We start from the raw sequence: 27,759 nt of genomic DNA, 5'->3' as shown, positions 1-27,759 counted from the left end.
ATGATTATTTTAATGTATTGTCGAATTTTGTTTACTAATATTTTGTTGACAATTTTTGTATCTATGTTCATGAGATCTGTTTGGCCAGTAGTTCCCCCCCCCTCCTTTTTTTTAATAGTGTCTTTATCTGGTTTTAGTATCAAGGTGATGCTGGCCTCATAGAATGAAATTTGAAGCTTTTCTTCCTCTAATTTTTGGAATAGTTGGAGGAGAAAAGCCGTTAACTCTTCTTTAAATGTTTGGTAGAATTCACCCATGAAGCTGTCTGGTCCTGGTCCTAGTCTTTTGTTCATTGGGAGTTTTTGGATTACTGATTCAATTTCATTGCTGATAGTGGGTCTGTTCAAATTTTCTATTTCTTTCTGATTCAGTTTTGGGAGGTTATATATTTCTAGGAACTCATCCATTTCATCTAGGTTGTTCAATTTGTTGGCTTATAGTTGTTTCTTGCAATATTCTCTTATAATCTTTCTATTTCACTGGTGTCAGTTGTTATTTCTCCTCTTTCATTTCTGATTTCGTTTGAGTCCTTTCTGTTTTTTTGTTTTGATGAGTCTAGCTAAAGGTTCATCAATTTTGTTAACCTTTTCCAAGAACCAGCTCCTGGTTTCATTCATCTGTCCTATCATTTTTTTGGTTTCTATTTCATTTCTTTCATTCTTCCTTTTTAAGATTTTATTTATTGGAGAGAGAGAGAGACAGCAAGAGAAGGCAAGCAAGCAGAGGGAGTAGCTCTCCACTGAGCAGGGAGTCTAATGGGGGACCCGATCCCAGGACCCTGGGATCATGACCTGAGCTTAAAGCAGACACTTAACATCTGAGCCACCCAGGTGCCCTTATTTCATTTATTTCTGCTCTAATTTTTATTATTTCCCTCCTCTACTGATTTTGGGGTTTTTTTGTTCTTCTTCCAGCTCTTATAGGTATAAGGTTAGGTTGTTTGAGATGTTTCTTGCTTCTCTTGTATTGTTATTAACTTTCCTCTTAGAACAGCTTTTGCTGCATCCCAAAGATTTTGGACAGTTATGTCTTTATTTTCATTTGTCACCATGTATTTTTTTATTTCCATTTTGATTCCTTGTTTGACGCATTCATTGTTTCATAGCATGTTATTTAACCTCCATGTATCCGTGCTCTTCTCAGATTTTTCCTTGTGGTTGATTTCTAGTTTCATGGCACTGTGTTCAGAAAAGATGCATAATCTACTTCAATCTGTCTGAATTTGTTGAGACTTGCTTTGTGGTCTAATAGGTGATCTATTGTGGAGAATGTTCCATGAAAATAATGTGTAAGGGTACCTGGTTGGCTCAGTTGGTTAAGTTTCTGGCTCTTGATCTCAACTCAGGTCTTGTACTCAGGGTGGTAAGTTCAAGCCCCATGTTAGGTTCCATGTTTGATGTGGAGCTTACTTAATTAAAACAAACAAACAAACAAACAAATAAAAGAACATGTATTCTGCTTTAGAGTGGAATGTCCTGAATATATCTGTTAGATACATCTGGTCCAATGTATCATTCAAAGCCATTGTTGCCTTATTGATTTTCTGTTTGGATGATTTATTTAACCACTGATGTAAGTGGGGTATCAAAACCCCCTACTATTATTGTATTACTATTGATTACTTCCTTTATGTTTATTAACTGCTTTGTGTATTTGGGTGTTCCCATATTGAGTGCATAAGTTACATAGTTACATAAATTACAGTTGTTTTATCTTCTTCTTGGATCTCTCCCTTTATGATTATATAGTATCCCTCTTTGTCTCTTGTTACAGTCTCTGTTTTAAAGTATATTTTGTCCAGAGTGCCTGGGTGACTCAGTCGGTTAAGCATCTGCCTTCAGCTCAGGTCATGATGCCAGTATTCTGGGATCAGGCCCACATCAGGCTTCCCCGTTCAGTGGGGGCGCCTGCTTCTCCCTCACCATCTCTCCCTTCCATCCTCCCACCGCCCCCCACCCCTCACTCACACCCTCTCTTTTTTTTTGCTTTGGCTCTTTCAAATAAATAATTTAAAAATCTTTTAAAAAATAAAGTCTGTTTTGTATACTATAAGTATTGTTACTCTGGCTTTCTTTTCACAACCGTTTGTATGATAAATTCTTCACCATTGCTTCACTTTAAATGTGCAGATGTCATTAGGTCTGAAATGAGTCTCTTGTAGGCAGCATATAGAGAGGTCTTGCTTTTTTATCCATTTCATCACCCTACGTCTTTTGATTGGAGTATTTAGTCCATTTACATTCAAAGTAATTATTGATATATATGTGTTTATTGCCATTTTTTAACTCATTTTACGATTTTTATAGTTCTTCTCTGTTCCTGTCTTCTAAGGCAAGCCTTATTCTTTACACAAAGTTACCACCTACCAACCAGGCCCTCTTCCCATAGCCGTGCCCATCAAGTAGGGTCACCTTTTAATGTACATGCCCTAGCGGAAACATTTTTTTTTTTTTTCTATTTTGTCAGCCCAGCATACCCTCCACTTTCCACAAAAGCATTTTCTTCATGCAAAGCCACAGGCCTGCTCGAGGGGGAGGGGTTACTTTTTATAATTTGTACAAAGGCATTCCTAAATTTGGGCCTGAGAACCCCAAAATTAGCAACATCTTTCAACGGTTGTTACGCATTCTCTGTCTCATCTTTAATTTTGGAATGTTTAGTAAAGACTGGTTTAGAGTTATGATTTCCTGAGCCCTTGCTATCTGCCAGAAACTGTTCCTGGGGGTCCATAGCGAGAGTGGAGTGGGTTCCGACAGATGCCCTGCCCTTGTGCAGCTTGTGTTCTGGACTGTCGATCCAGGAAGGTCAGTTGATCTCAGCTGTGCTCTGGGGAGCTGAGGGAAGGCTGTCGGGGCCCCTCACCCCGAGGCGTATGTACTGGTAGCAGCGGTAGGCCTGGCTGGCTGGGGCCGGTACGGGGCTAGGCCCTTGAGTATCATTAGCAGGAGGGGGGTGGATTTGAGCAGTAGACAAGCCTTGGGAACTTGGCACCCTGGGCATCCTCTCTGAGGAACACTTGGAGGGGGATAAATCCTGCCGGGCCTTTAGGATCTTAGTGAGTGTGTGAAGTCTTCTCATGGCCCTTACCTGTGGCTTCATTCCCTCTCACCTGCATTAATTCTGTCTTTTTCCAGTCTGAAGATCCAGCTTCCTGACCGAGAACTTGGAAGTAAAGTCCTATTTGAGGTCTGCTTTCTTGCTTTCGTTGGTTAACAAAACACAATTAGTCCCAATTAGCCCCAATTACCCTCCCTTTCCTCTGGAGTTGCCAGCTCACTGAGAGTCTCTGCTCAAGGAGAGCTATTCTGGATATTTCTAACCCTTATCTGGACATTTCTAAAACCTGCTTTCCCAGTGGGTTCAGGGCCCTCACCTGGTCAGGCCCTCGATGTCACCAGCTTTCCAGCTTTCCCGAAGGCTGGCTCCCCTCAGGGTCTCTGTCACGGACGCCTACAGAGCAGAATGCCAAGAGTTAGGTTCAAGGGAGCACTTCTTATTTCTTCCTTTAAATTACAAAAGATGAAACAGAGGCACGAGGAGAATTGATCAGGCACCCTGTGTCTAGTAAGATGAGATTTCCAGCTATCTCCACTGGATCTTGCTGCCGAGCCAGCCAAGGAGCTCATATGTGCCTTCAGAAGTCCCGCTCAGCCCCTGAGCCCCAGGCAGAGCCACGCGCCTGTGGACAAGCAGGTGTAAAAGCAAAGCTTTGGCACAGACAGCTGTCCACCGGACTTGCACACGAGACTTTGCCTGCAGCCCAGTGCCCACTGGCCTCAACCACACACCCCACGGGACCTCGCCAGCATCTGCTCCTGGGCTCCTCCCTCTACCAATGTCTGACTCTTAGACTCCCTTTCTAGATCTTACTCACTCACCTCCCCTTGCTTGCACCCTTAGATTGACCTTGAACCTGTATTTGTCTGCTCCTGAGTGCATCCATTTGGCAGCTAGGGTGTTTCACGCCCAGAGTCCCCGTGCTGGTTGCTTCCTGGAGCCTCTCCCTGTGCTTTTAAGCCCTACCCCCTGCTCCCAGGGAGTGAGCCTGGCACCCAGGCTGCCATGCAGCTCTGGAAGCCTGCCACCTCTTCCCCACCTCTGGTCCTACGCCTGGGAGCATGTGCCAGAGTCTCATTTCCCTTTCTCTCTTCGTCTTCTCCATGACCATCTCTACCCTTATTTTGTGTGCGCCCATGCAGGTGTCTTCATTCTCCCGTGTGGTCAGTCTGTCCTCCCCTTCCTACCAAAAGAAAGGAACTCTTCTGTTGCTGCCCTCCCGTCTCATCCTCCAAGGCAGGTGATGCCAACAGTCACGTTTGTCTTCCTGAGCTAAAATTCCAGGGTCCCTTTTTTCAGGTCTATACCCTGCACCCTAAAGTGTATGTGGACCTCCGAGATGGCAAATTTCATCCCTCCCGATTATTTTGCTCCTGGAAGTTACAACATCTCCTCCATGTTTCTTGTTGTTTCTGTTTCTTTTATTTTGTCGAGCTCTATAATTTTGCTGCCTTATTTAGTGCTTTGTTTAAAACATGTTAGGTCTGGGGGCGCCTGGGTGGCTCAGTGGGTTAAAGCCTCTGCCTTCGGCTCAGGTCACTGTCCCGGGGTCCTGGGATCGAGCCCCACATCGGGCTCTCTGCTCAACGGGGAGCCTGCTTCCTCCTCTCTCTCTGCCTGCCTCTCTGCCTACTTGTGATCTGTCTGTCAAATAAATAAATAAAATTCTTAAAAAAAAAAAATGCTAGGTCTGAAAATGTGACAGAAATTTGACTTTGACCAGCTCAAGCAATACAGAGAATTTGTGAGGTCGTAATCCAAGCAAGTGGCGCAGGAGTGATGGTAGAACTGGAACTTGGAGACTCTTGGGGCGTTTCTCACCCTTCTTTCCTGCTTACTGCACCGTAGCTCTGTGCTACTCTAGCGACTTTCCTCTCGAGGCTGGAAGCGTGGCTGCCAGCCACCAGCCTCACGTGCTCCCAGCTTTGCCATCAGGTAGGGCAGGAGAATGGAGAGAACCGTTCAAAAGCCCCTGGAAGCACCAGGTTGTCATCTTGGATGATTACATCATCACTGAGACCAAGGGCCAAACTGATCAAGGTTAAACACAAGGTCAGATGGCTCTGACCATCCCACCTCTGTTCCCTTCTGAGTCCTCTTCCCCAAAGCTGGGAGGTCTTCTGGCCTCCTTCTGGTCTTTCTATCTTCAGTTATCATCATCACAAGCATACTGGATGTTAGAGATTCTCTGTGTTGGTGCTGTGAGTGATGGTCAGGAGGACTGAATAAAATCTTCTAGAGATGCTTCCCACCTTGCAGGGACAGGGTGTAAGAATCCAGTGAGTGCTTATTTCTCACCTGGGCTCCATCGCTAAATAATTTTGGGTGTAGCTGCTGATTCAGAAGATCCTTGTTCTGACTCCAAGTGGATGGTTAGCAGAATTCTGCCTTTAGAATAGTAGTGTTTGCTGCATCTAAGATTTCCATTAAATGTCCTGCCAGAGCACCTACGAAGACACAGAAGTGGGTCTTCACTGAGATTACCAAACAGGTTCGGTGATGGCTTCTCTGCTGGCTTGATCATATGTGTTTGTGACGTGAAGCAGAATTTAACCTGACACTGGTCTTTGTTGTGACCCGGTAACAAGATTATGAAGGGGAAGAGCCCTATATTCCCCTAGCTAAGGTCAAATCTGGTATTTGAGGGCCTTCCTGGGAAAAAAAGGTATTAAAAATACTTTTACTATTTATATTTAAAATATACTATTTGTATTTAAAAATGACAAAAACAAACGTATTCAAAAGTGAATATTTGTATAGAAATGAGAAAAGAAATAGCAAATTCTGAACTTTAAACAGTTAAATTCACAAAAGTCCAGAAAACTGAGTAATTTTTTTTAATTAACGGCTGATGTGCAATGAAAGATATATAATAAAATAAAAGCTGATATGAAAAATAGCTGTAATATAATATATAGATATATATGATCTATATATTATAGATACAACTATGATTTAATATTTTCCATAGAAATAAAATAATTCCATTCTTCCTCTAACTTGGTTGATCAATTTTTTGTGAGTCATTAATTTATAAAATTCATAAAACATGGAACTTTAATGGACACATTCACCATAGTTCTTCCATAAGACTTGTGCCCTATAAATAGAGGACTTCTGATAAATTTGATTTTGCAAAAGTCTTCAAAAAGAAAAAAATAGCGGACAGTGTTTATGATTGCAGACGCTGCACATAGCATACATTCCTAACAGAGTTTCCCTTACTAAGAATTGATGAGAACTGAATCTTCAGATTATCATTTTCTGGGTTTAACTGGAAAAACTCTCCACAGCGTAGCTTCCGGCTTTGCGCATAGAATCTTGCTCTTCTTCCTCTCCCCTTAAACATCCAGTGCTAGTGCCCTAGAATAGATTCATTTCACAGTAGGCCCCCTGGTACTGCATTTGCCCATCGTGTCAATGGGAAAGTTGACCCAGTGGGCGGTAAGACCACTCCTGCAGAGGATAGATAAGAGTCAGTTAACTGTATGTGGAAATGTCTGTAGACCACACAAACACATCTCACTCAACCCAAACTCAATATATTACCAACTGAACTTTCCTTAGTTAGTTCCTCAAATGCCCATAGCTCTCAACGCCACCTGACTAATGGGGTTTGGTGGAAAGAAATTCATAAAGGAAAGAGAAGGTGACTTCATTGATTGTGGTTCAAATATGTGTCCTCTGCAAAATTTGTAAAAACATCCGCCATGTAAACAGATGGCTAGGGACCCATCCGAGGCCCACAGAAGTGGGCCAGCAAATGAAGAGTTCTCATGTTTGGCTTCATTTTTTGTTTTGTGGTATATTGTATCTGCCCCAAACTCTAACTATGGGGGGCGACCAATATTTAACTGGTTGGTAACAGCCAAATTGGCGTAGGTGGGTTTGCAACAAAGGGAATAAAGCTCCTGCTTATAATCATCAGCGAAAGAGTCATAAATTACGGTGCTTTCTAATTCATAATATATTGTTTGCAATATTCCCTACAACTGTTCACAAAACCGTGGTGGAAAACTACACCTACAAGGATGAAAATAATTACCCATTAAATTTGTATAATATGTAAATATGTAAATGAGGCCTAGTATTATTAGACCCATTTAAAAAATTTATAAATGAGGAGGCTGCCTGGCAAATGCATCTGTTAGAGCCTGCTCTAGGCGATGAGGGCATGGTTGGAAAAAGCAGACCGATGAGACAGTGGGATTAATAGGTACAAATTATTGATGGATTGGATAGAGGTAAAGAAGACAAGGAAGTTTTAAAAAAATAATTTTAAGGGTTATCGTGAGTCTGGTTTTTTTTTTTTTTTTAAATTTAATTTTATTTTTTCAGTGTTCCAAGATTCATTGCTTAAGCACCACACCCAGTACTCCATGCAATCTGTGCCCTCCTTAATACCCACCACCAGGTTCTCCTAACCCCTCATTCCCCCCTCCCCTCCAAAACCCTGTTTGTTTCTCAGAGTCCACAGTCTCTTATGGTTCATTTTCCCCTCCAATTTCCCCCATTTCACTTTTCCTTTCCTTCTCCTAATGTCCTCCATATTATTCCTTATGCTCCACAAGTAAGTGAAACCATATGATAATTGCTTTCTTTACTTGACTTATTTCACTCAGCATAATCTCCTCCAGTCCTGTACACGTTGATACAAAAGTTGGTTATTCATCCTTTCTGATGGCTTTGTAATACTCCATTGTATATATACCACATCTTCTTTATCCATTCGTCTGTTGAAGGGCATCGTGTCTCTTTCCACAGTTTGGCAATTGTGGCCACTGCTGCTATGAACATTGGGGTACATATGGCCCTTCTTTTCACTACATTTGTATCTTTGTGGTAGATACCCATAGTGCAATTGCAAGGTCATAGGGAAGCTATATTTTTTATTTTTTAAGGAATATCCACACTGTTTTCCAAAGTGGCTGCACCAACCTGCATTCCCACCAACAGTTTAAGAGGGTTTCTCCACATCCTCTCCAACATTTGTTGTTTCCTGTCTTGTTAATTTTGGCCATTATAACTCGTGTAAGGTGGTATCTCAATGTAGTTTTTATTTGAATCTCCCTGATGGCTAATGATGATGAACATTTTTTCATGTGTCTGCTAGCCATTTGTATGTCTTCTTTGGAGAAATGTCTGTTCATGTCTTCTGCCCATTTTTTGACTTGATTATCTGTTTTTTGGGTGTTGAGTTTGTGGAATTCTTTATAGATCGTGGATATCAGTCCTTTGTTGTGAGTCTGGGTTTTTAAAAGTGGTTACCTTTGGGGACCCCTGGGTGGCCCAGTGTGTTGAGCATCTGACTCTTGGTTTCTGCTCAGGTCATGGTCTCATGGGTCATGGGATGGCACCCCCAGTTGGGTTCCATGCTTAGTATGGTCTGCCTGAAGATTCACTCCCTCTGCCCCTCCCCCAACTTGCATATGTACATGCACATGTGCTCTCTTCCAAATTGAATTAAATTAAAAAAAATTATGTCTCAAATTAAAAAAAATTATGAAATTGCTTTTGACCTTATGGGAATATTGTGGAGAAATATTTATTTAGGCACGGAAAGCAGAAAAGTTATGAGTTTAATTTGCAACTGGTTAAAGTGATGCATCTCAAATTAATGAACTTACTTGGTCATCTTGTTAGAATGTAAATGGATTCAGCAGTTTGGGGCAAGTCCCAAGCTCCTGTAGTTCCAGTAAATTCCTAGGGATTCTGATACCACTGATTCAGGACCACACTTTGAGTACAAGGCATTAAAAGTGACTAATCACCTTTCAACTATAGATTTCTTTTGAAAGATAAGGGGAGGGTCCTGACAGGAAGGGCTTTTCATGCATTTGGAAGAAAGCAGTCTACTAGTCTTCTTTAGAGACAAGGGAGCAAAGAGTCTGCAATCTTGAGGGAATCCTCAGTGCAGAGAGGAGGAGGATTCAGGGCCATCAAGGAGAAGAAAGAAAAGAGAACAGGAGAATATAGTGTTGTTAAGGAATCCTATGGAACAGAATTTCAAGGAAGAAGTCAGTGGAATTCCAACATATAACTAATTTATCCCACCATCTTCTAAGGCCCCCTTTCACTGCTTTGTTTGCTCTATTTTTTCCCCAGCCCTCCCTTGGCTATAGTAGATGGTTATTGGATTGTCTGCCTAAAGCTCTCCCACCCCTTTTGCTAGGAAGACCTCCCCTTCTTAGGATCACAACCATAAGGACTGCCATGTTTTCATATGACCCTACACCCCCTCCCTACAGTTGATTGGTCCAGGCATGGGCACCCGATCCCATTTGAGCCAATCATAGTTCTTCCCTGGGATTATTCAAAATAGGACTTGAGAGTGGCAAAATGTGTTAGGTACAAAATCCGTTAGTGGTTGCCAGCCGGGTTAGAAACCAGCACAGAGAAAAATTAAAGACAGGTGATGGCAGAGAGCCCTGGCAGAATTCCAGCCCCTTCCAGCTATTCCCAAGCCAGCTACCTCCATCTCTTCTTTGCCCATGATTTGTTTATTCAGTACTCCTTTCTATGACCCAGAAAATTCACCTATTGCCTAAGTGGGTTTGAGTCACTTGCAGCAAAATCCTGACTAATACCCGGCAAACATTTTCCCAACACATTTCCTCTTGTACACCCCTTCCCCTGGGCCTCTTCACGCTGCTGAGTGTAGCCTTCCCCAGGTACTGGTGCAGGATGACAACAGGCCAGACCCAGCTGCTGAGCAAGGACCATAAACCCCAGTGTTGGTCTTGGCGGACATCAGCGTGTCACTGAACGCCACTGTACCAGATCATGTGTTCAGGGCAACAGCTGAGCAGAGCCCACAAAAGCCTCATCTTCAGCTTACTGGGACTTCCACTGGCAGATTGTTAAGACCCTGGGGGCAGACTTTAATGTGTATACCTATTTTCAATGCACAATTTCCTTTTTACACATTTAGTCTAAATTAAATTTGTTTTTGGAATTCTCCAAGTTCTCGCTTAGTAACTTCTCCCCACCTTACTTTATGTTCTAGGTCCGTTTCCCCAGAACTGAAAGCTACTCCCATCTTTAGCTCCCTGGATGCACGAGGCCGGGAGAGGTCTTATCCCTCCACAAATTTGTTTGAGATTCATTAACTCCTTACTTCACATTAGTTAACTTTTTAACTACTGGGAAAGTAGTGGGGAAAAAATACAAATAAAATCTTCTCTTCTGCAAATGGGCAAGTCTAGTTAGAACTTCCCATTCTCTCCTGTACCTCCAATTCATGCACACACACACACACACACACACACACTCACACATGCCTGTACATGTGTGCGCACACGCAGACACACACGTGCACCCCGGTCCTGGTTGAGAGCAAAAACCCACCTCCCACCACCCCTTCTGCAGACAGAAATGCTGCCATTCGTAAGCTGTCACTCCGAGGAAGACAGCAGCTGTGTTATTCTATGATTTATAGAACAGATTTGCATTTCCTTGCCTTTGAAGCTTGCCTATAATCTGCCACATAAATATTTGAAAGACAGGATGGTGGAAACAGACCTAAGCAGCTTAATCGAACACTTGGCAGGTAGAGGACTTGGGCTGGTGTTCATTTCAAACGCCCCCATTGCCCCAGGGCCTCTTGGTGTGTGTGTGTGTGTGTGTACAAAATTGAAATTCAATGTTTAAGCTCAATCCTATAGTCCAAATCCTACTTGAAGGAAAGCCAGAAGAATGCCTGTTGGAAGACAGGCTTCATTTCATGTCTTCTCCTGGGCCAAAAGCCCAGCTGGCCTCCTTAAACTGTTCCAGGAAGTGGGGAGCAGGGAGCACAGCAGAAGCCCCACCTGTACAAATGGGGTGATCTGGGTGCTGGCCCGCCCCACAGCAGCCCTGAGGCCATGGAGAGGCAGCTTGGCTGGGTTGTAGGAACGCTCATCTCAGAGGCTAACCAGCGCTTTGGCTGTCCCAGGAAACCAGAAGGTCCTGGGGGTGGGGGAGATTCAAGGAAGGCTCCGATTTTCTATGTACCCACCACACACAGCATTTCCCCAAACATGGCACCGAGTGCATTTTCTGGAGTTGTTACAGGCTCATACTGTGTAGCCAACGTCACAGCACCCTTTAGCCTACTAGAAGTTCTAAGTTGTGCAGCAAAAAACAACAGTCTAAGTTTGCTTCACCTAATTGGGCCGAAAATATGCATTTATTTTTTCATAGCACTCCCGTTAACACACTATAGGGTAGGAAGGAAATGGGAAATAATGCCATAATCTGATTCCATAAATACGTGTTGGTTCCCCTCTATGTGCTAGAAGGGAGATCACAAAAGTAGTCCTCGGCCTTGAGACAAACCACGAGGGCCACTCCTGGCTGAGGCTCCTTATCAGAGGTCATGCAAGTGTGGTGGGGGTATGGGGACTGAAGAGGGAGGTGTTCCAACTAAAAAGGACCATTCATAAAGCTCTGAAACTGGGAGGACAGAAGATCCAGTGAACAGAGACCCAGACTGAGAATCGGGAGACATGGGGAGCCCGGCCCTGCCACGAGCTCTGTGGCCCGAGTCCTGGGCTCAATGGCTTTGCCTTTCTGGACCTCTGTTTTCTCCTCTGCAAAATGAGCTAGTTGGCCTTGACCTCCACACTCTCACTGGCACCACTCTTCTATAGCAGGCTGGGGAAAGAGCTCAGATTTAGACACATGGGATGGTGGTGTGACCTCTTCTCCCACCCGTTCCCACCTGGATTTCTGGAACTCCAGAGGAAGAACCCCGCTGTGTTTGTGAAGAGTTGCCTACAGACTCAAGACAGGGAGGGGAGGGAGGTGGGGAGATTGTTGGCAATAGGCAAACATGGAGCTCATCAGGACACAGCTCATCCTTAGAGGGAAAGGACGCAGAAGCACAGCTCCAAGTCAGGAGGAAGCAGAGGTCCCAGCAAGTGTGGTGGCCTCTACCACAACCAGCCACCCAGAGGCCAGTAGACAGCGGGGGCATCTCACCACACTCCCAGTGCCCCATATGCTGAGTGACCCTGCCCTAGGGCCCTGTGGTATTGTCAAATGGAAAGCAAGAACCTATTCTCCTTCTCCAACTCCCCAGCAGGGTGCCGGGGACCAAAGGTGCAGGAAAGCCATGCAATCTGCAGACATAGGTGAGAAATCCCCAGGGACCGGCAGAGAGGCTGTGGGCCCGAGAAACACGGAGCCGCATGGTGTCGTGAGTGGTATAGTGAGCCAGGGACAGGAAACTGATGTGAATGTGCCCTCGTCTGGGGCCCCCATGAGCCTATTCTCGTTTCACCAGAGCTTCAAAGGAAACCCAGGCTTGAGCTAGGTCGGCTGACCTCATTCTGGGAAAAATGGCTGCCTGGAAACAGAAGGCAAGGAGACCCGCCTCCAGAGGAAGTCTGATGAGCAAGCCGGGTGTCCCTGCTGACAGAGGAAGGAAGGAAGGAAGGAAGGAAGGAAGGAAGGAAGGAAGGAAGGAAGGCCGTCCTCACTGCTCTCTGTCCTGGTGGGGTCAGGCTGGGATGCACAGAGCTGACTTGAACCTGGGAGAGGGGTTTGCTGCAGACAAGGGGAAGAAAAATGAGGAATGACCAGTCTCAAAAATGGAAGAAGATTTGGGGACCCACTCATCAATCAATCTTTATGTCCACTCAGCTGCTAGTTATAGAAAGGGGTTGGTAATGAGGGGGGGGATTACTATACCAACACCAGTCCCTGCCTTCTCAGAGCTTGGCAGAGCTGCCCTGCTTTGCCCCATTGTGAAAGAGAAGTAGCTGGCCCAGCCCGCCATAATGGGGGAGCTACCAGGGGAAAAGTTCTTAAAGACACACAGAGAAAGTAGGTCCATGCTTCCCTTGCCCCTGTCTCTCTATAACCCCTGATAGCTGTGGCAGAGGAAATGGCTGCTACCTAAACTAGACAGTGCCTAAAGAAGACTTTGACCCCATTAGTGTGTTCCTCATCCAATCCACGGTGACTTTTCCTTTCTTCACAGAGTTGAGCCCACAACCGACTCCATTGTCCTGTGGACTCTGCAGCTGTGCCTGTGACCGGGGTGGGGCTGCAAGTCTGGGCAGGAGAGGCTCCGGGAAGCCGGAGTTGCTGCCAGTGATCTGTTTCCAGCCTGGGGCAGGAGCTGGGCTAGGTTCCAGGTGCAACTTTTGATCAGTCATTAGGCACAGACTTTGCTCAAGTCACGCAGTCACCTCCTTCCTGCCTCAGGGCCTTTGCACTTGCTGGTCCTTCTACCTGAAAGATTTTTCCTTCTATCTCCACCTGACTTGTGTTCCATACTCTACCAAATGCTACCTTCTCAGAGAGATTTTCCCTGACCACCCAGGTTAGTGGGTGTCTACTCTCTACTTATTTCCTTTTTAACACTTAAAACAATTTATAGTTATCTTGTTTATCTTTTCCCCTGTTCATTATCACTTTCCCCCATTGAAATGCTGGTTCCTTTAGGGGCAGGGTCTATGTTTCTTGTCCACAGCTTTTAGCACAATGCCTAATGGAGGCTAGGTACTTAGAAACTATGTATTGAATGAACGAGTGAATAAATGGATGCCATTACAGGAAACTGTGTGGTTGCTCATTCAGGATAACCTTACCCCTATGTTTTTTCCTTCATAACAAAACCCAAATTTTATTTGGCAACCTGTGCTACTCATGATTGTGTGTTTTACTGAGCCATTCATAATGTTCCCTTTCCCTGTGCTCGTAATTGGTTTCAGAAAGGACACACGACATAATACTAGCCAGAACATTCAGCAGAAGTCCACAGGGACAGGGAAGGGGGTTCTAAAAGAGTTTTTCTTTTCATAAAAAGAGAAGCAGACATTGTCTTTTGATCTGGATACAATGCCTAGTACAGCTGAAGAAACTGGGTCATCAATAACATTACTGGGGAACAATACTTCTTGTTACAGGGCGTAGTAAGTTTCCTCATTACTAAACCATTGTGAGTTGCATCTTTTGTTACTTGCAGCCAAAGGCATCTGAACCATAGAGACTATGGCATTTGCTGTCCCTCAGTCTGCCTCTATGACTAAGACTGACAAAGAGAGACTGATAGTCCAGAGCACACCAGCCCCAAAAGAGGGGTACAGAAGTTGCCACAGCAGAGCAGAAGGTAGGAGGTACATAGGCCCACCTCTAATCCTTAGGAAATGCAAGCAGGTAAATACGGTTATCCCATTTTTTAAAACATGGAAACAGGGCTCCAGAGAGCTGTGACTTGCCCAAGGTCATACAGCCAGAGAGCGACAGAGCCAGGGTTTGCACAGACCATCTGGCTCCAGAGCCCAGGATTTCCTATCACCCCAGCCCTTGTATAGAAGTAGACCCTGTTTGGGAAGAAGTTACCTGTATACGGACTCAGTGACCTATAGACGGAAGACAGCACCAGAGCTCCATGAACTGGAGAGAGATGCGTGTGAGCAGAGAGTCAGAAGACCGAACATATGCCCTGGGTGACGTGGTGGGGAGCTGCATGGGTGATGGAGACGGGGCAGATGAGAGAGGATGTAGGTGGCCCGAAACCACCCGTCTCTTTTGCCCCGTGTTTATTTTAAACTAAGACGACTGCCATCTCTTACCCATTTCCTTTTGCGTGACCCTTCCAGCTAAATATCATCCTAAAAATTGATCAGCCCACAAAGTTTTGTTAACCAGCCTGCTCGGAATGCTCTACAGATGGCAAAATAAATAAAACCTACCGGTAGTTACAACTGCCCTCCTCAAAATGGTAACTGGCCTCAGGCTCACAGAACTCGGCTTCAGGAAGTCTGCCTTACATAATGAACAGGAAGATGAAACAAACGTTGGGTCTCTGGACACTTCGTGGCACTATTAGTGGGCACCCCAGCTCCCCCAGAAGCCTTTGGTTTGCAAGCCCTCTTTTTCACAAAACCAGGGGTATGGCAGACTCCCATCACCATAATAAAATAACGGCACCAGCTAATTTCCCCAGGCTTCAATCTCAGCAGGGAAGGATATAATATTGCAAGCCAGCAGAAGCCAACCAAGTGGTGATACAGTAATTCTGTTTTACATTACATTAAATGTTACTATTTCTGAAGGGAATATCTGTGGAGCGCTGGTGTAACCCATAGCAACCAGCTAATAAATTGTAACTTATACTGCCTCAGCTTATTGTAGGGGTGGAGAACAGCAGGGGAAAAAAAACCACCAAAAAACAAAACAAAAAGGCAAATGCTGGCACCCCCCCCCCCACTACCTCCTCTACACACTGGCGCGCGCGTGCGAGCACGTATGCTCACACACCATGCCCCACCACACCACACACCACAAATACAGGCGCACTGGCATTTTCTAATGAAATGATTTCCGGTGAAGTGGGACAATGATCAGCCAAGCTTTTAATTCTTCACCTTCGTGTTTATAGATATATTTGATGTCTCTTTGAGAGCTCAGGAGAGGTGTTCTAAATGGGGCCAGCCGTCCCCCTGGCGTTCCAGAAGGATGACCCTCGGCATCACTTCATAGCCTTTAGCGAGGGTGACGGTCTCAGCGACAAGCCTGCACACGGGATGGAGCGGCTGAGCTCACCTTTTCTCCTTCTGTCTACAAATAGCTCTTGCCTAATTGCTCCCATACTTCAAACTCACAGCAGGCTGGTGAGCCCTGCTCTTTGCTCCACGGAGCTCCTCTCTGGCCTCAGCCCCCATAGACTCCTCCCCTCCATTAACTCCTGTTCCTGTTTGGGCCCTTCCATCTCTTAGACACTCAGCCAGTCCCTCTGAAATGGGGGCATTGGATCCGAACTTACAGGAATTATTCATGGTGTACTTTGTGTCCTTGAGACAGTCTGTTCGTCTGATTGGGCTGATGAGCTGGGCACACCCCCATCTGTCTGCTTGAACAGTGCTGGACTTGATGAACTCGCTCCCAATTCTGAGACTGAGATGCCCATCACTCAGTGGGCTGGAAGGAAATGACCAGTGCCTAGGCCACCTGAGTAACTTTTCTCCTGTCTAGCCATGTCTGCTTGGGTCCAGAGAAGGGGAGTCAAGAGTGCACTCAGGCTTGGGGTAAGGGGGCTCTCCTGACCTCCTCCCTTAGGTGACCAACACAGGCCACTGAGAATCGGGCACTCTGGGTCAAGAGCCTCCTGATGCACTTATGAGCTGAGTGTCATTTGGAAAACCCATGCAGCTCTTGGGGACTTAATTTCCTTATCTGAAATGCAAGGCCACGATGAGTACATGCAAGGGTGCGTTCAGCTGCGATGATGAAAAACCCAGCTGGCAATGCTTTAAAGAGAAGGAAATACATTTTCACACATGATAATTGCTAGGGCAGGTTGGAGACTCGGCTTCCACTTACCTGTGATTCTCTCCTGGGGCGGGGGGGGGACACTTTCATCACCATGTTTGCTCCACCAGAGCGAGTTTCTCCCCTACAGTCCTTGTTACGCTGTGCTGTAGTTTACGTGTCTGTCGACTTGAGGGATTGGATCTCCTCCCTCATCTTGGAAAGCCCCCTGACTCTGGCTCAGCACCTGGTATGTGGTCAGGATGAATGGACAGGTGAATGAATGAGTGGATGTTTCTAAGCTTCCTGCAGAAAGAAAAGGAAATTTGGGGACAATAAAAAGCTGTAATATGGGCAAAAATGCTGTGCCAACTGGATGCAACAGAAGCATTAAGAAAGTTATGATTATTGGGGCGCCTGGGTGGCTCAGTGGATTGAGTCTCTGCCTTCAGCTCGGGTCATGGTTTCAGGGTCCTGGGATCGAGCCCCTCATAGGGCTTTCTGCTCGGCAGGGGGCCTGCTTCCCCCTTTCTCTCTGCCTGCCTCTCTGCCTACTTACGATCTCTCTCTCACTCTCTCTGTCAAATAAATAGATAAAATATTTTTTAAAGTTATGATTATTAATTATTACAGTCACAAAGCCTTCTGCTCTCGGAGCAGCCACTGGGATGCTGGCATGAGCTCTAAGTCCCTCCATGTTGGTAGTGGGAGATTTGGATGGGACAGTAGAAGAGAGATGGTTTTTCTAAGAAATGTTGATGGCATTTGGCCCCTATGAACAAAAACCACCAACAATGTAATTATTAGTTACAAAGGTCAAAAACTGTCTTTACAATGGAGCAATCAGATGGACATTCCTTTAACCAAATAATGAAACTTGGCATCCCAAACAATGAGGTCAGCTGGCCCTACAGCTTCTTGATGCCTTCAGTGGGAGGTGCACCATTCGCCTGTGTGGGATTTTTATCTCCAACACTCAGCCTGAATATAATCATGGGGGAACAACCAGCAAATCCCAGATCAAAGGTCATCCAAGAGGACAGCCAGCCAAACTCCACTGAGATACTGTCAAGGTCATTGAGATAAGTCAAGGCAGGGGACTCTTCTAGATTAACAGAGACTAAGATAGAGCACCCAAATTGCAACAAATGAATTTGATTGGATCCTGGATTACAGAAATGCTACAAAAACATATTTTCAGATAATTAAACTACATATTGGATAATTCTGTTGCATCAATGTTAAATTTCTTCAGCTTGATGATGATATTTTAGGAGTGTGTCTTTATTCTTAGTAGTTACATAGTGAAGTGTCCTGATGTCTGTAACTTGTTTGGAAATGGTTTAGAAAAAGACACACACACACACACACACACACACACACACACACACTCCTGTATACACACACACTCAGAGACAGAGATACATAGGGAGAAAAAGCAAATGTGGCAAAATGCTAACTAGTGAATCTGGGGAGGGGCATATAAGTATTCATTGCGCTAATCTTTCAAGTCTTCTGTAGCTTGGAACGTTTTCACTGTAAAATACTGGGGGAGAAGATGTTGGCAGACAGCATGAAAATCCCATGTATTCACTAAGACGGTATTCCAATGAGACATTTACATTTTATCCATTTTGATCCTCTCAATTTTTACTATTATGCACCTACCTTTGGACTTCTCTTACCTAGGCTAAATTAGAAAAATCTGGGTAGCATATGAGTCCACATTCTTGTAAGGACGCATCATGTTTTCAAAAACATTAATTGGGCTCCAGCCAGGTATGCCTACTGTGCCTCTTTCTCTCTTCCTGCCTCTGTCTCTGTCTCTCTCCTTTCCCTACCCCCGTCCCTCGTCTCCCCAACAGTGATCTCAAATGCGCCATGCATTTAAGTGACCTTGGTCCTTGCCCTTCAGCCCCCCACACCATAGCTAAGACTTCTTTGAGCAGAAGTGAGGAAAAGAGCGTCCCAGTCCCCAACCCCCACCTCCCATAAGCATGCCCCTGAGACTTTGACAAAAAAGGACAGCAGGATTAAAATCTAGCTTTCGTTTATCTAGTCCATAATCGAGGTGGCTTTTGGGTCAGAGTCTTGGTGGTGGAGGGGTTCAGAGTTGTGGAAGGCTGGGTCTGGCCCTGGCTGCCAGAATGTAGATCAGGCTAAGCCCAGGATGCTAGAGCATCGGGCAGAGTTTCTAGAGAAGGCAGCTTCCTGCTGCTTCCTATCCCTGAAGCCAGAAAGGCCAGCCTGTCCTATTGACCATTGGCAAGGGGCCCTTTGCCCACCTGCGTATCCAGTCCATGGTCTTTGGCCAACATGTGACCGTATTGCCTCGCCTCCTCTAGTGCATGCCTTGCTTTCCCAACAGGGCCAGAGTTCTCCGTAGACAGAACCACTGAGGCGGTTACGATAGCACGTGTCCTCTGGGACCTCACCCCCCAGGATGCTGCCCAAATCTCCAGACAGTCTGGCCTGACTTACTCACCAGGCATCACAGGCAAAGCACCTTAGGCCTCCAATACTTTGAGTGACCCACAAAAATGTATGAAGTTCTTTTAAGACCCAAAGGGGGATAAACAGGAACTATTAGGGATAAAGATTATATTATTTTTTATGCCAACACAATTAAAAAATGTAATTTGTAATTTGTTTTGTAGAAAAGTCCAGCGAGGAAATGTTCTGAGGCTGTAGGAGGCCACATCGCAGCTCTGGGGTCTGGTTGGCTCTGCCCCTACCTTCTCCCAAACCCAGGGTACCCAGATACCTCAGGACCTCTCTCCCTGTTCCTTTTCTCTGCCTGTGGCACCTTCCCCAGCCTCTCCCCCAACTATAGCTCTATGTTTTGTGTTTTCTTGAATCTGCCACCAAATAAGACAATTCAATGTGAAAAGATCTCCCCCAAACTGAATCTATGACAATGGGAGGACCGTTCTTTTTCTTTATTTCTTTCTAAAATGATGTCCTTCTCTTTTCTTTTCCTTTTGGTACGAAAATGTCCTTCCATCTATAAAATTACAGTAAGGGCAGATGATACTTGAATGGCAATTATGTCACAGGTCATAGAGGTCGGTGACCATCTGCTGGTTCAGCCTTGATCCCCAGTTCTGTGAACATTGTCCTGGGTGTGAAACCCCATTCTTGGACGAGTCTGGACTTAGAATACTGAGAAAACTGAGCTGCTCTTCCGGACTGACTCATGGCCCCTCCTCCATGAAGCCCTCTCTCTGGCTCCAGGCCCACCACTCTGCTCCCTGTGGCCTGTCACGCTCACTTCCCCTGGTAGCATTTTTCTCATCTGCCCCCACCTCTACTAGCCATCTTCTGGAAGGCAGCACTGCGCCTTACTTCCTTGTGTCTCCTCCGCTTGGCATGGTTCCTGGTCCCCAGTAACTGCTCAATCAATCTTTGTTGGATGAATGAAGAAATATACTAATTCCCAGAAAAAATTAAGTTAATGGATAGAATTTCTCTGGCTTTTACTTTTTTCTCTCTCTACATTTTTATTAAATCTTTGGCACCTGTTATTCCTTGTCCACTGGCCAGTGCTAGCAGATGACAGAAAGAATTAGCAAGTAGCAAATGAATATTAATGGGCCCAGGCATAGCCGCTGGTGCTTCGTTTGACAGCTTGTTTTTTCTGTGGACAGGTGTTTGGGCTTATGGTTGTGGTTTTATATTGTGTGTTAGTGCCTGTAAATTTAATTAAATTTAACATTTCTAAGCAACTTAAGCATACAGTAGCTAAATATGTAATTTTTTGCTAAATCAGAGGCTGTATTTTGGACTTAAATATATCAATATTTCATGGCATTCTGCAAAAGGTACCATGACCGATAGGAACCCTGTTGTATGAAAACATAGAGACCAGAGGCTAGAGAACCGCTCTGAAGGCAGGTTTTAAGTGGAATGGGGGCTCTCCATCACTGCAGGCAGCCTGAAAGAAGGGGGCGGGATGCAGGAAGATGCGGTGGAGAAGTTTGTAGGAGGCCAAGGCTAATCACTGGTCCCCGTTCCTCCCTCCCATTGCTTGAGCCTGAGAATGTAATTCTCTCTTGTTTATTCTTGCTGCAGCTTTAGGTGGGTCTGTATGAGTGTGTGTGCATATTGAGGGCGTGGCAAATAACTAAAACAGTTATTATTGGGCAAAAGAAGAAATGCCTTTGGTCCTTCTGAAACTGAATTTTCCCACGCTCAGCTCCGATAAGGTTACCAGTCTATTGGGAAATTCTCTCAGGGCCGCCGTTTCCAAGCTGAGCAAACCCTAATTTATGGGCCTCTCAAATCCGGACCTGATGTAAGTTTCCACCATCAAGCCCGCTCTCCTCTAGGCACGCTCCGCAAGCCGGCTAAACGGAACTTACCATGTGGTTTTCCAGAACCTTCCAGCCTCTACCGTTATTATTACAGTTCCCTACTTCCTGCACCCAGGCAGTCCCCCATTCCATCTCCGTTCCCCCACATCCCACCTACTTTTCAAGACCCAGCTTTCATTCTAATTCCTTGTTGAGACTACTTCCATCTCCCTAAATGCATGTCATGCCTCTCTTCTCTGACCTCCTGTATCCTTTTTCAAGGCACTTGTGTTCTGCTATCAAGGAAGGTAATTTCTGTGTTTTATTATCTCCAGTCCACAATCCAGACACACACAGATTTGTTATAAGACATTCACAGTAAAGGAGTTTTATTCATCGGGGTATAATACCCTGCCTGGTACATTGTTCTCGCTTTATCTATATCGCATAGAATGTGAATTTGTGTCCTCAATAAGGCCAAGCTGAATTCTGCAAGCATTTTGCTGCTAATCTGTGTATCTGAATTCTTCTAGTTGCAAATCACAGATGAACCAACAAAAAAGGGATCGAGTCAACAAGGGAAATATAGAATCATATCACAAATTCTAAGAAATCCGGAGGTAAAGAGGAGGCTCTGGGGTTGGGATTGGTGATTCAGTGATGTCCTCGAAGGCCTGCCTCCTGCAGTGTGTAGCCACCGCCGCCCCTCCCCCCTTAGACCCAGTCGCCATGTGGCTGTTCAGCTCCGGATTCTACACACAGATACAACACTGCCGAGCAAAGAAACATCATCATTCCTTCTATGATTCTCTTTTTATTATAAGGGAAGAACTTTTCCCAGAGGCTGCCCGCAGACCTCCTCTCACGCATTATCGATCAGAACGGCAACACAGGCGCGTGCCTAAAACAAGGGCTGGCAAAGAGAACAGAAGTCCCTTGATCAGCTCAGGTTCATCAAGATTCACAGCCTTGGTCTGGGAAAAATTTCAGACCCTCCTAAGCATATGGCCCTACGTATCTGCACAGACCTGGGTTCTAGGTCAAGGTGGAAGTAAGAGGTGTCTTTGTCTATGCACAATGGTGCCAGTTAAAGTCCTTCTATGTAAAGGCTGTTGTAAAGCTGGGACATGCCAGAACAGGAGTCCTGAGCTCTTGGGTAGTAACAGGCAGGGTGGGAACACTCACTTCCTACGGATAGATAATAATGACTCATGATAGCTACCATCCATTTCTATCCCCTTTCTCCCGCACCTTCCAGTATAACCCCCTCTTCTCCTCAAGCTCAGCCAATGGTCCCCCTGAGAAAACCTAGGCAAAGACACTCCATGTACTACCTACACCGACCCACCAACCTACATCAGTGCCCACATATTCTGCCTTTCCTCCCACGTTACGTGTGCCCCATCCTTGCTCCCAGCAAAGCCCAGTGCCTCCACTTACACCGTTCCCATCCCCACTCACCTACTCGAAGGCATAGTCCAGCGAATCCCTCCACTTCCTGCACCACTTGACTTGCCTCTGCCTTCTAGATCATTCCCACCCATAAACCGCATGCTCCCGACCTTAAAACATCCCCTCTTGACTTTGCATCCTTCTACTGCTCTCAGTCTGCTTATCTATTTTCCTTTGTAACAGAATCCCTCAAAAGGGTTATTACCCAGAGCCCTGACTAAACCCGTTCAGGGTAACCAAGGATATTCATTGCCTAAATCCAGTATTTAGCTCTCAGTTCTCATCTTATTGGTCCAGTTAGCAGTATTTGACATAACTGGTTTCCTCTTTGTAGGAAGACTTGGTTCCCAGGATGTCTCCTGTGGCTGGCTTTTCTCCCATTGCACCTGCTGGGTGCTCTTGGCCACCTTTGTAATTCCTCTTCCTTTCTGAATGTTATGCTATCTGGGAGCTCAGTCCTTGGACTTCCCTGCCTCTACTCAACTTCCCAGTATCCATACCATGGCTTTAACTATCATCTATGTGTTGAGGACTCCCAAGATGCGTTTTCAGACTCAGACATCCAGCTGCCTACTTGACATCTTAATCTGAATGTCCATAAGGCATCATCAAACGTAACACGAATGCACCAAATATCTATCACGGCAGAACAAACCCGAAAGCTTTGGGACAATTTGGCCTGGGCTCAACTGGAAGATTTGCTTGGTCATGCTGGGATCATTCATGTGACTGATGTCCTCTGGAGGATTATACTGTGACAGGATGTTTTAAGACATCCTCAAACACATCTGGCTGCTAGCTGGAGCTATTGACCATGACCCTCTGGTTGTCCTCCGTTGTCCTTAAGTGGCCGAGGCAGAGTTCTAAGAAGGCAAGCACCCAAACACAAGACCCAGTGCATGACTTACCCGGTGTAGGGAAGGTAATCATTTCTCACCATGTCCAGAATAGAATTCACAGCGTCTACTCCCCCAGTCCCCATCTGCTCCAACTATAGTCTTTGCCATCTCGGTAAGCAGCCATTCCACCCTTTCCATTGCTCAGGCCAAAAGCCTTAGAGGCCCCCTGGCACTCCTTTCTTGCCACACTCCCCCTCTAATCTGTCATCACACTCCTGTCAGCAATTCCTTAAGAAACATAAACCCGAACCCGGCCGCTTCTCACCACCATGCTTCCTACCGCAGTCTCTCACCTGGATGATGGCAGTGGTCCTTAGCTAGTCTCCCTACTGTCACTCTTGACCCCTGCAATCTGTTTTCAACACATCAGCCTGAGCTATAATGTTAAAACATTGATCAGATTATATCACTCCTCTCCTTAAGTCTTCAAGGTTTTTACAATGGCCAGCAAGTTCCCAAACGATTGTTCTCCCTGCTCCCCCCTACCCCGCACACATACACCGTTATCTCTCCGACCTCACTTCCAGCTGCGCACCCCCACCACATCCCAGCTCCTGTCTCACCGGCCGCCTGGATGCTTCTCACTTGTACTTAGTGCATGGCTGGCTCAGGGCCTTTGGACTTGCGGTTCCTCTGCCCAGAATGTTCTTCCTTCAAACATCTGGGGCTGGGCTCCTTCACCTCCTCTGGATCTTTATTCAAACACCATGAGGGTCTGGGAGGCGCCTGGGTGGCTCAGTTGGTTGAGCCTCTGCCTTCGACTCTGGTCATGATCCTGGGTTCCTGGGATGGAGCCCCACGCAGTCCTGGAATTGAGTCCTGTGTTCTACTCCCTGCTCAGTGGGGAATCTGCTTCTCCCTCTCCCTGCCACTCTCCCTGCTTGTGCATGTGCCGCGCTCTATCTCAAATAAATAAATAAAATCTTAAAAAGAAAGAAAGAAAGAAACATCACTGGGGGGTTGTGACTGCTCTATTTAAGGTCACAATCCCTCTTTTTGAAGGGCAGATTTATCCCTCACCAAACCCCAGGATTTCTTCTCTCTTGGGGCTTTCTGTCACGATTGCGCCACATCCTTTACCTGTTTACTTGTTTTTTGTCTGTCTCCCCATCTTAGAAAGTGAACTCCTTCAAGCAGGATTTCCTTTTCACTTATTTTGCTGCCCCCCACCCCACCCCACCACGCCTGGACTAGAGACTGCCATTTTCAGGTGTTTAATTATATTTGTGAAGTGACTGAATTCATTGACTACTGACTGCGGGCTGCAGACGTCATCCGGTTTATTGGCCGCGGACTCCCCACGCTAGCCCTGTGCAAAGACAACTGCAGTACCTCCACTGGCGAACCAGGTGCTATTGCTACCATTTAGCAGGTGTGGAGACTGAGGCTGGGTGGTTAAATAACTGCTCTGAGGTCCCGGAGCCAGGGCAAGGGCAAGGGCAAGTGTGGATTCGAGCTCTTTTTTTTTTTTTTTTTTTTTTTTTAAGATTTTGTTTATTTATTTGACAGAGAGAGGGAGAGAGGGATCCCAAGTAGGCAGAGAGGCAGGCAGAGAGAGAGGGGGAAGCAGGCTCCCTGCTGAGCAGAGAGCCGATTTGGGGCTCAATCCTAAATCCTTGAGATTATGACCTGAGCTGAAGGCAGAGGGTTAAACCCACTGAGCCACCCTGGCACCCCCAGATTCGAGCTCTTGACCAGCCAGCTAAACTGTCATTGCCTTCCTGGCGTTCTCTCCTGGCCCAGGGGGCGGGCAGCTCGGTGGCCTTCTGGTCAGCATCTTCATGTGGTGTGACTGCCATTGCTCATCCAAATTCCTAGTTATGAAGGAGAAGGAGGTGGAGGAAGAGGAGCAGGAGGAGTGGGAAAGGCGGTAAGAGAAGGCAGTGAGGGAAGGCTCAGTGGTGGAGGTGATGGAGGTGGTGGGGTCTCGAACCATCCAGCTGCCTCTGGGGCTGTAGCAAACTGTAGGACCACCCGGAAAGCAAACCCCGGGGTGAGGGCTAGGGTGTGTTCCCCACCATGTCCCCCAGCTCATGGGTGCTCCTTTCAAAGACTGCTAGGAGGACGGTCCTCTCTCTCCCTCATGCTAACCACTGGATTCCCAGGCTGAAATGAAGCCCTTGAACAAGCAGCATTTGCAGATGACCCCATCTGGCCTCTGCTCCCAGGAGGCTTTGCTCCTTCCCCTCTCGCCCCAGCGGGCCTCAGGCGATTCGGCCTCCCTCAGACCTGGCGCAGGGCTCAGCAACAGCCGGGACCCCCAGCGCTATGCCGGCCAAGATGGCTCTGCGGTGGGTGATGAAGGAAGGGGGCCTCCGGCTGACGTCTGGTGGCCAACAGCAGGCTGGGAGGGTCCGTGCTGAAAACACCACAGGCCAGCCATTTGCAACAGAGACTGCTTTGGTCTTGGGACTGATGGACGCATACACATATTGTTTTGAAAAGGTTGTGTTGTTGTTGTTGTTGTTATTGTTGTTGTTGTTGTAACAGTCTAGGACCAAGACAGACAGCTGGGGTTGATAGTGTCTAGAGAAAGATCGCAACTACTGTATTTGGGTTATCATACGATAGCTCACGAAGAAAAGGGCTTTGTTCTACGATTGGTTTCTCTCGTCAATTAAACGTTGAATATCTGCCACGAGGTCCCGGCTGTTGAAGTAGAGATACTTCCGATATACCTGGCGGTCACATGCCTGCTTACCTAATGTAAGGTTCGGTCTCCTTTCCTTCTTCCCTCCCTCTCTCATTCCCTCCTTCCTTCCTTGCTCCTTCCTTCTTCTCCTTCCTTCCTTCTTGCTTTCCCTGTCTCTCTCCTTCCCTTCAGCCTTTTTTCTTTCCTCTCCCTTCTATCCTTCCTTCAATCCTTCCCCCTTCCCAGTTGTCCTCCTTGGTTTCATCCTCTCTTCTTTCCCTTTTCTGCTCCTCTTTCATGATTAGGAAATTGTCCTTGAGGAAAGGGAGGGGAGGATGAGGGGGTCACAGAAGTGTGGTCGAAATTACAAGGGGAAGAAGCCTGTCGACGTCCATGTATGATGTTCTGGGTTGTGAACGTATGGCACACGCGTGGCCTCCTAGGCCTTGTCGGCTTTGTCCAAAGTGTCAGGGGAGATGATCTCCCTGACGAAGTCCCCAGGCTCTGAGGTCTGGGCTGGGGTGAGACTCGGGGATCCCAGGGAGGTGGGCTGTGTTGGAGGGGGCAGATGTTCCTTGCCAGGGGCCTCTGTGGAGGGAACTAGAGGGTGATCACTAATGAAGGCTCTTGGGTACAAGCAGGAACAAAAACCTGACCTCCTACTTGTTTGTATGAATTCTCTATCCAAAGCAGCTTGGGGTCTGCTACACCCGGGACTAAATCACCCAGCGGAAACTCAGGAAATACCCCTATCCCTCGGCTGCTGGAGCTCCCTGCAGCCCAGGGCCTGGAGGCCCACTCTGTGGGCTTGCGGGTAGAGTCCAGTGTATTCGCTTAGCCTCACCTTCATTCACTCCAAAAAACTTCACCTGAATGCCCGCTAGGCACCAGGCGTAGTGCAGGGAACAGACGGCACTGTTACATTGGGCAGTCTCTGGTCCCAGGAAACCCACTAGGTAAACATACATGTAAACAAATAACCAAAATCAGTGAAAAAGCACTACCCTTGAGGACTATACTAAGCACAGAGCTTTTATCAGTGGTTAACCCAATGCCGGAAGGAGGCAAGCAGTGGGGGGCGGGGAGGAGGGCTTCATAGAGAAGCTGGGGGTTCTGTTGCTTCTACAAGAAGGCTGGGAGTTTGCCAAATTGATGGGTCATGGCAGGAGACAAAGCATACCAGGCAGAATTACAGCATGTACAAAGGCTGAACCAGGAATCTATTGGTAACCAGGTAAGACCCGATCGTAGTGGGAATAATCAAGAGCCGAGAAAAGTTGGAGCGAGATCAAGGGTAGCTGAAGGCATGCCCGTAACCTATTCTAAGGAGTCTGAATTTTTCGTAAGCAATCGGTGGCCCCAGAAGGGTCACATCTACACTTTAGGAAGATGTGCCCTTTAGAAGGACGGATGGGCAGAGAGTGAGATCGTCCCCTGGGAGAGCATGTGGACAACCAGGATAATAGTCTAGAAAGAGGAACTGAAGCCTGAGCTGGGGCAGAGGCCACAAAACCAGAAAGGAACCGACAGCTTCAAAAGATGTTAAGAAGATAGAGTTGGCAGCTCCAATTACCGATTGGCCGTGGAAAGTGAGAAGTCTAAAATTAATCTAAAGGCTCTGGCTTATATGATTGAGTGAAAAGTGGTATCACTAATGGAGATAGGAAATTGAAGAGGAAAAAATAGATTCCAGGCAAAAATAATGAGTGGGGCATATTCAGCCCAAGGTCTGGTGACATCCTGGTAGAACATTTCAAAAAGCAGTTGGCTCTCTAGGTGTAAAGCAAGGAAGGACTGGGCTAAAAGTGCTAGTTAGTCAGAGTTGTCTGCTGAGAGAGAAATAGATACCATGTGGTGTCAGGGGGAAAATGGGGTCATATAGAGAGTGTATTGGGGTGAGCAGCTCTTCTGGTCTTTGCCTTATACCCTATGTCTAATCCAGCAGGAAGAGTGGTCAGCTCACATCCTGAGTCCACTTCTCACCACTTCCATCACCACTTCCCGAGGCAAAGCTTCCATCGTCTCTCACCTGGGCTATGCAGTAATCTACAGCTGGATCACCTTGCATCTATTTTTGCTTCCCTGTAGACTATTTCCTATACAACAGCGAGATGGGCCTTTAAAAAAACGTGAATGAAGTCATGTCACTTTAATCTTCTAAACCACCCAGTGGTTTCCCTTGACA

Source organism: Mustela lutreola, chromosome 10 (genome assembly GCF_030435805.1).
Source record: "Mustela lutreola isolate mMusLut2 chromosome 10, mMusLut2.pri, whole genome shotgun sequence".
NCBI lineage: Eukaryota > Metazoa > Chordata > Mammalia > Carnivora > Mustelidae > Mustela > Mustela lutreola.
This window is presented reverse-complemented; position numbering follows the sequence as displayed.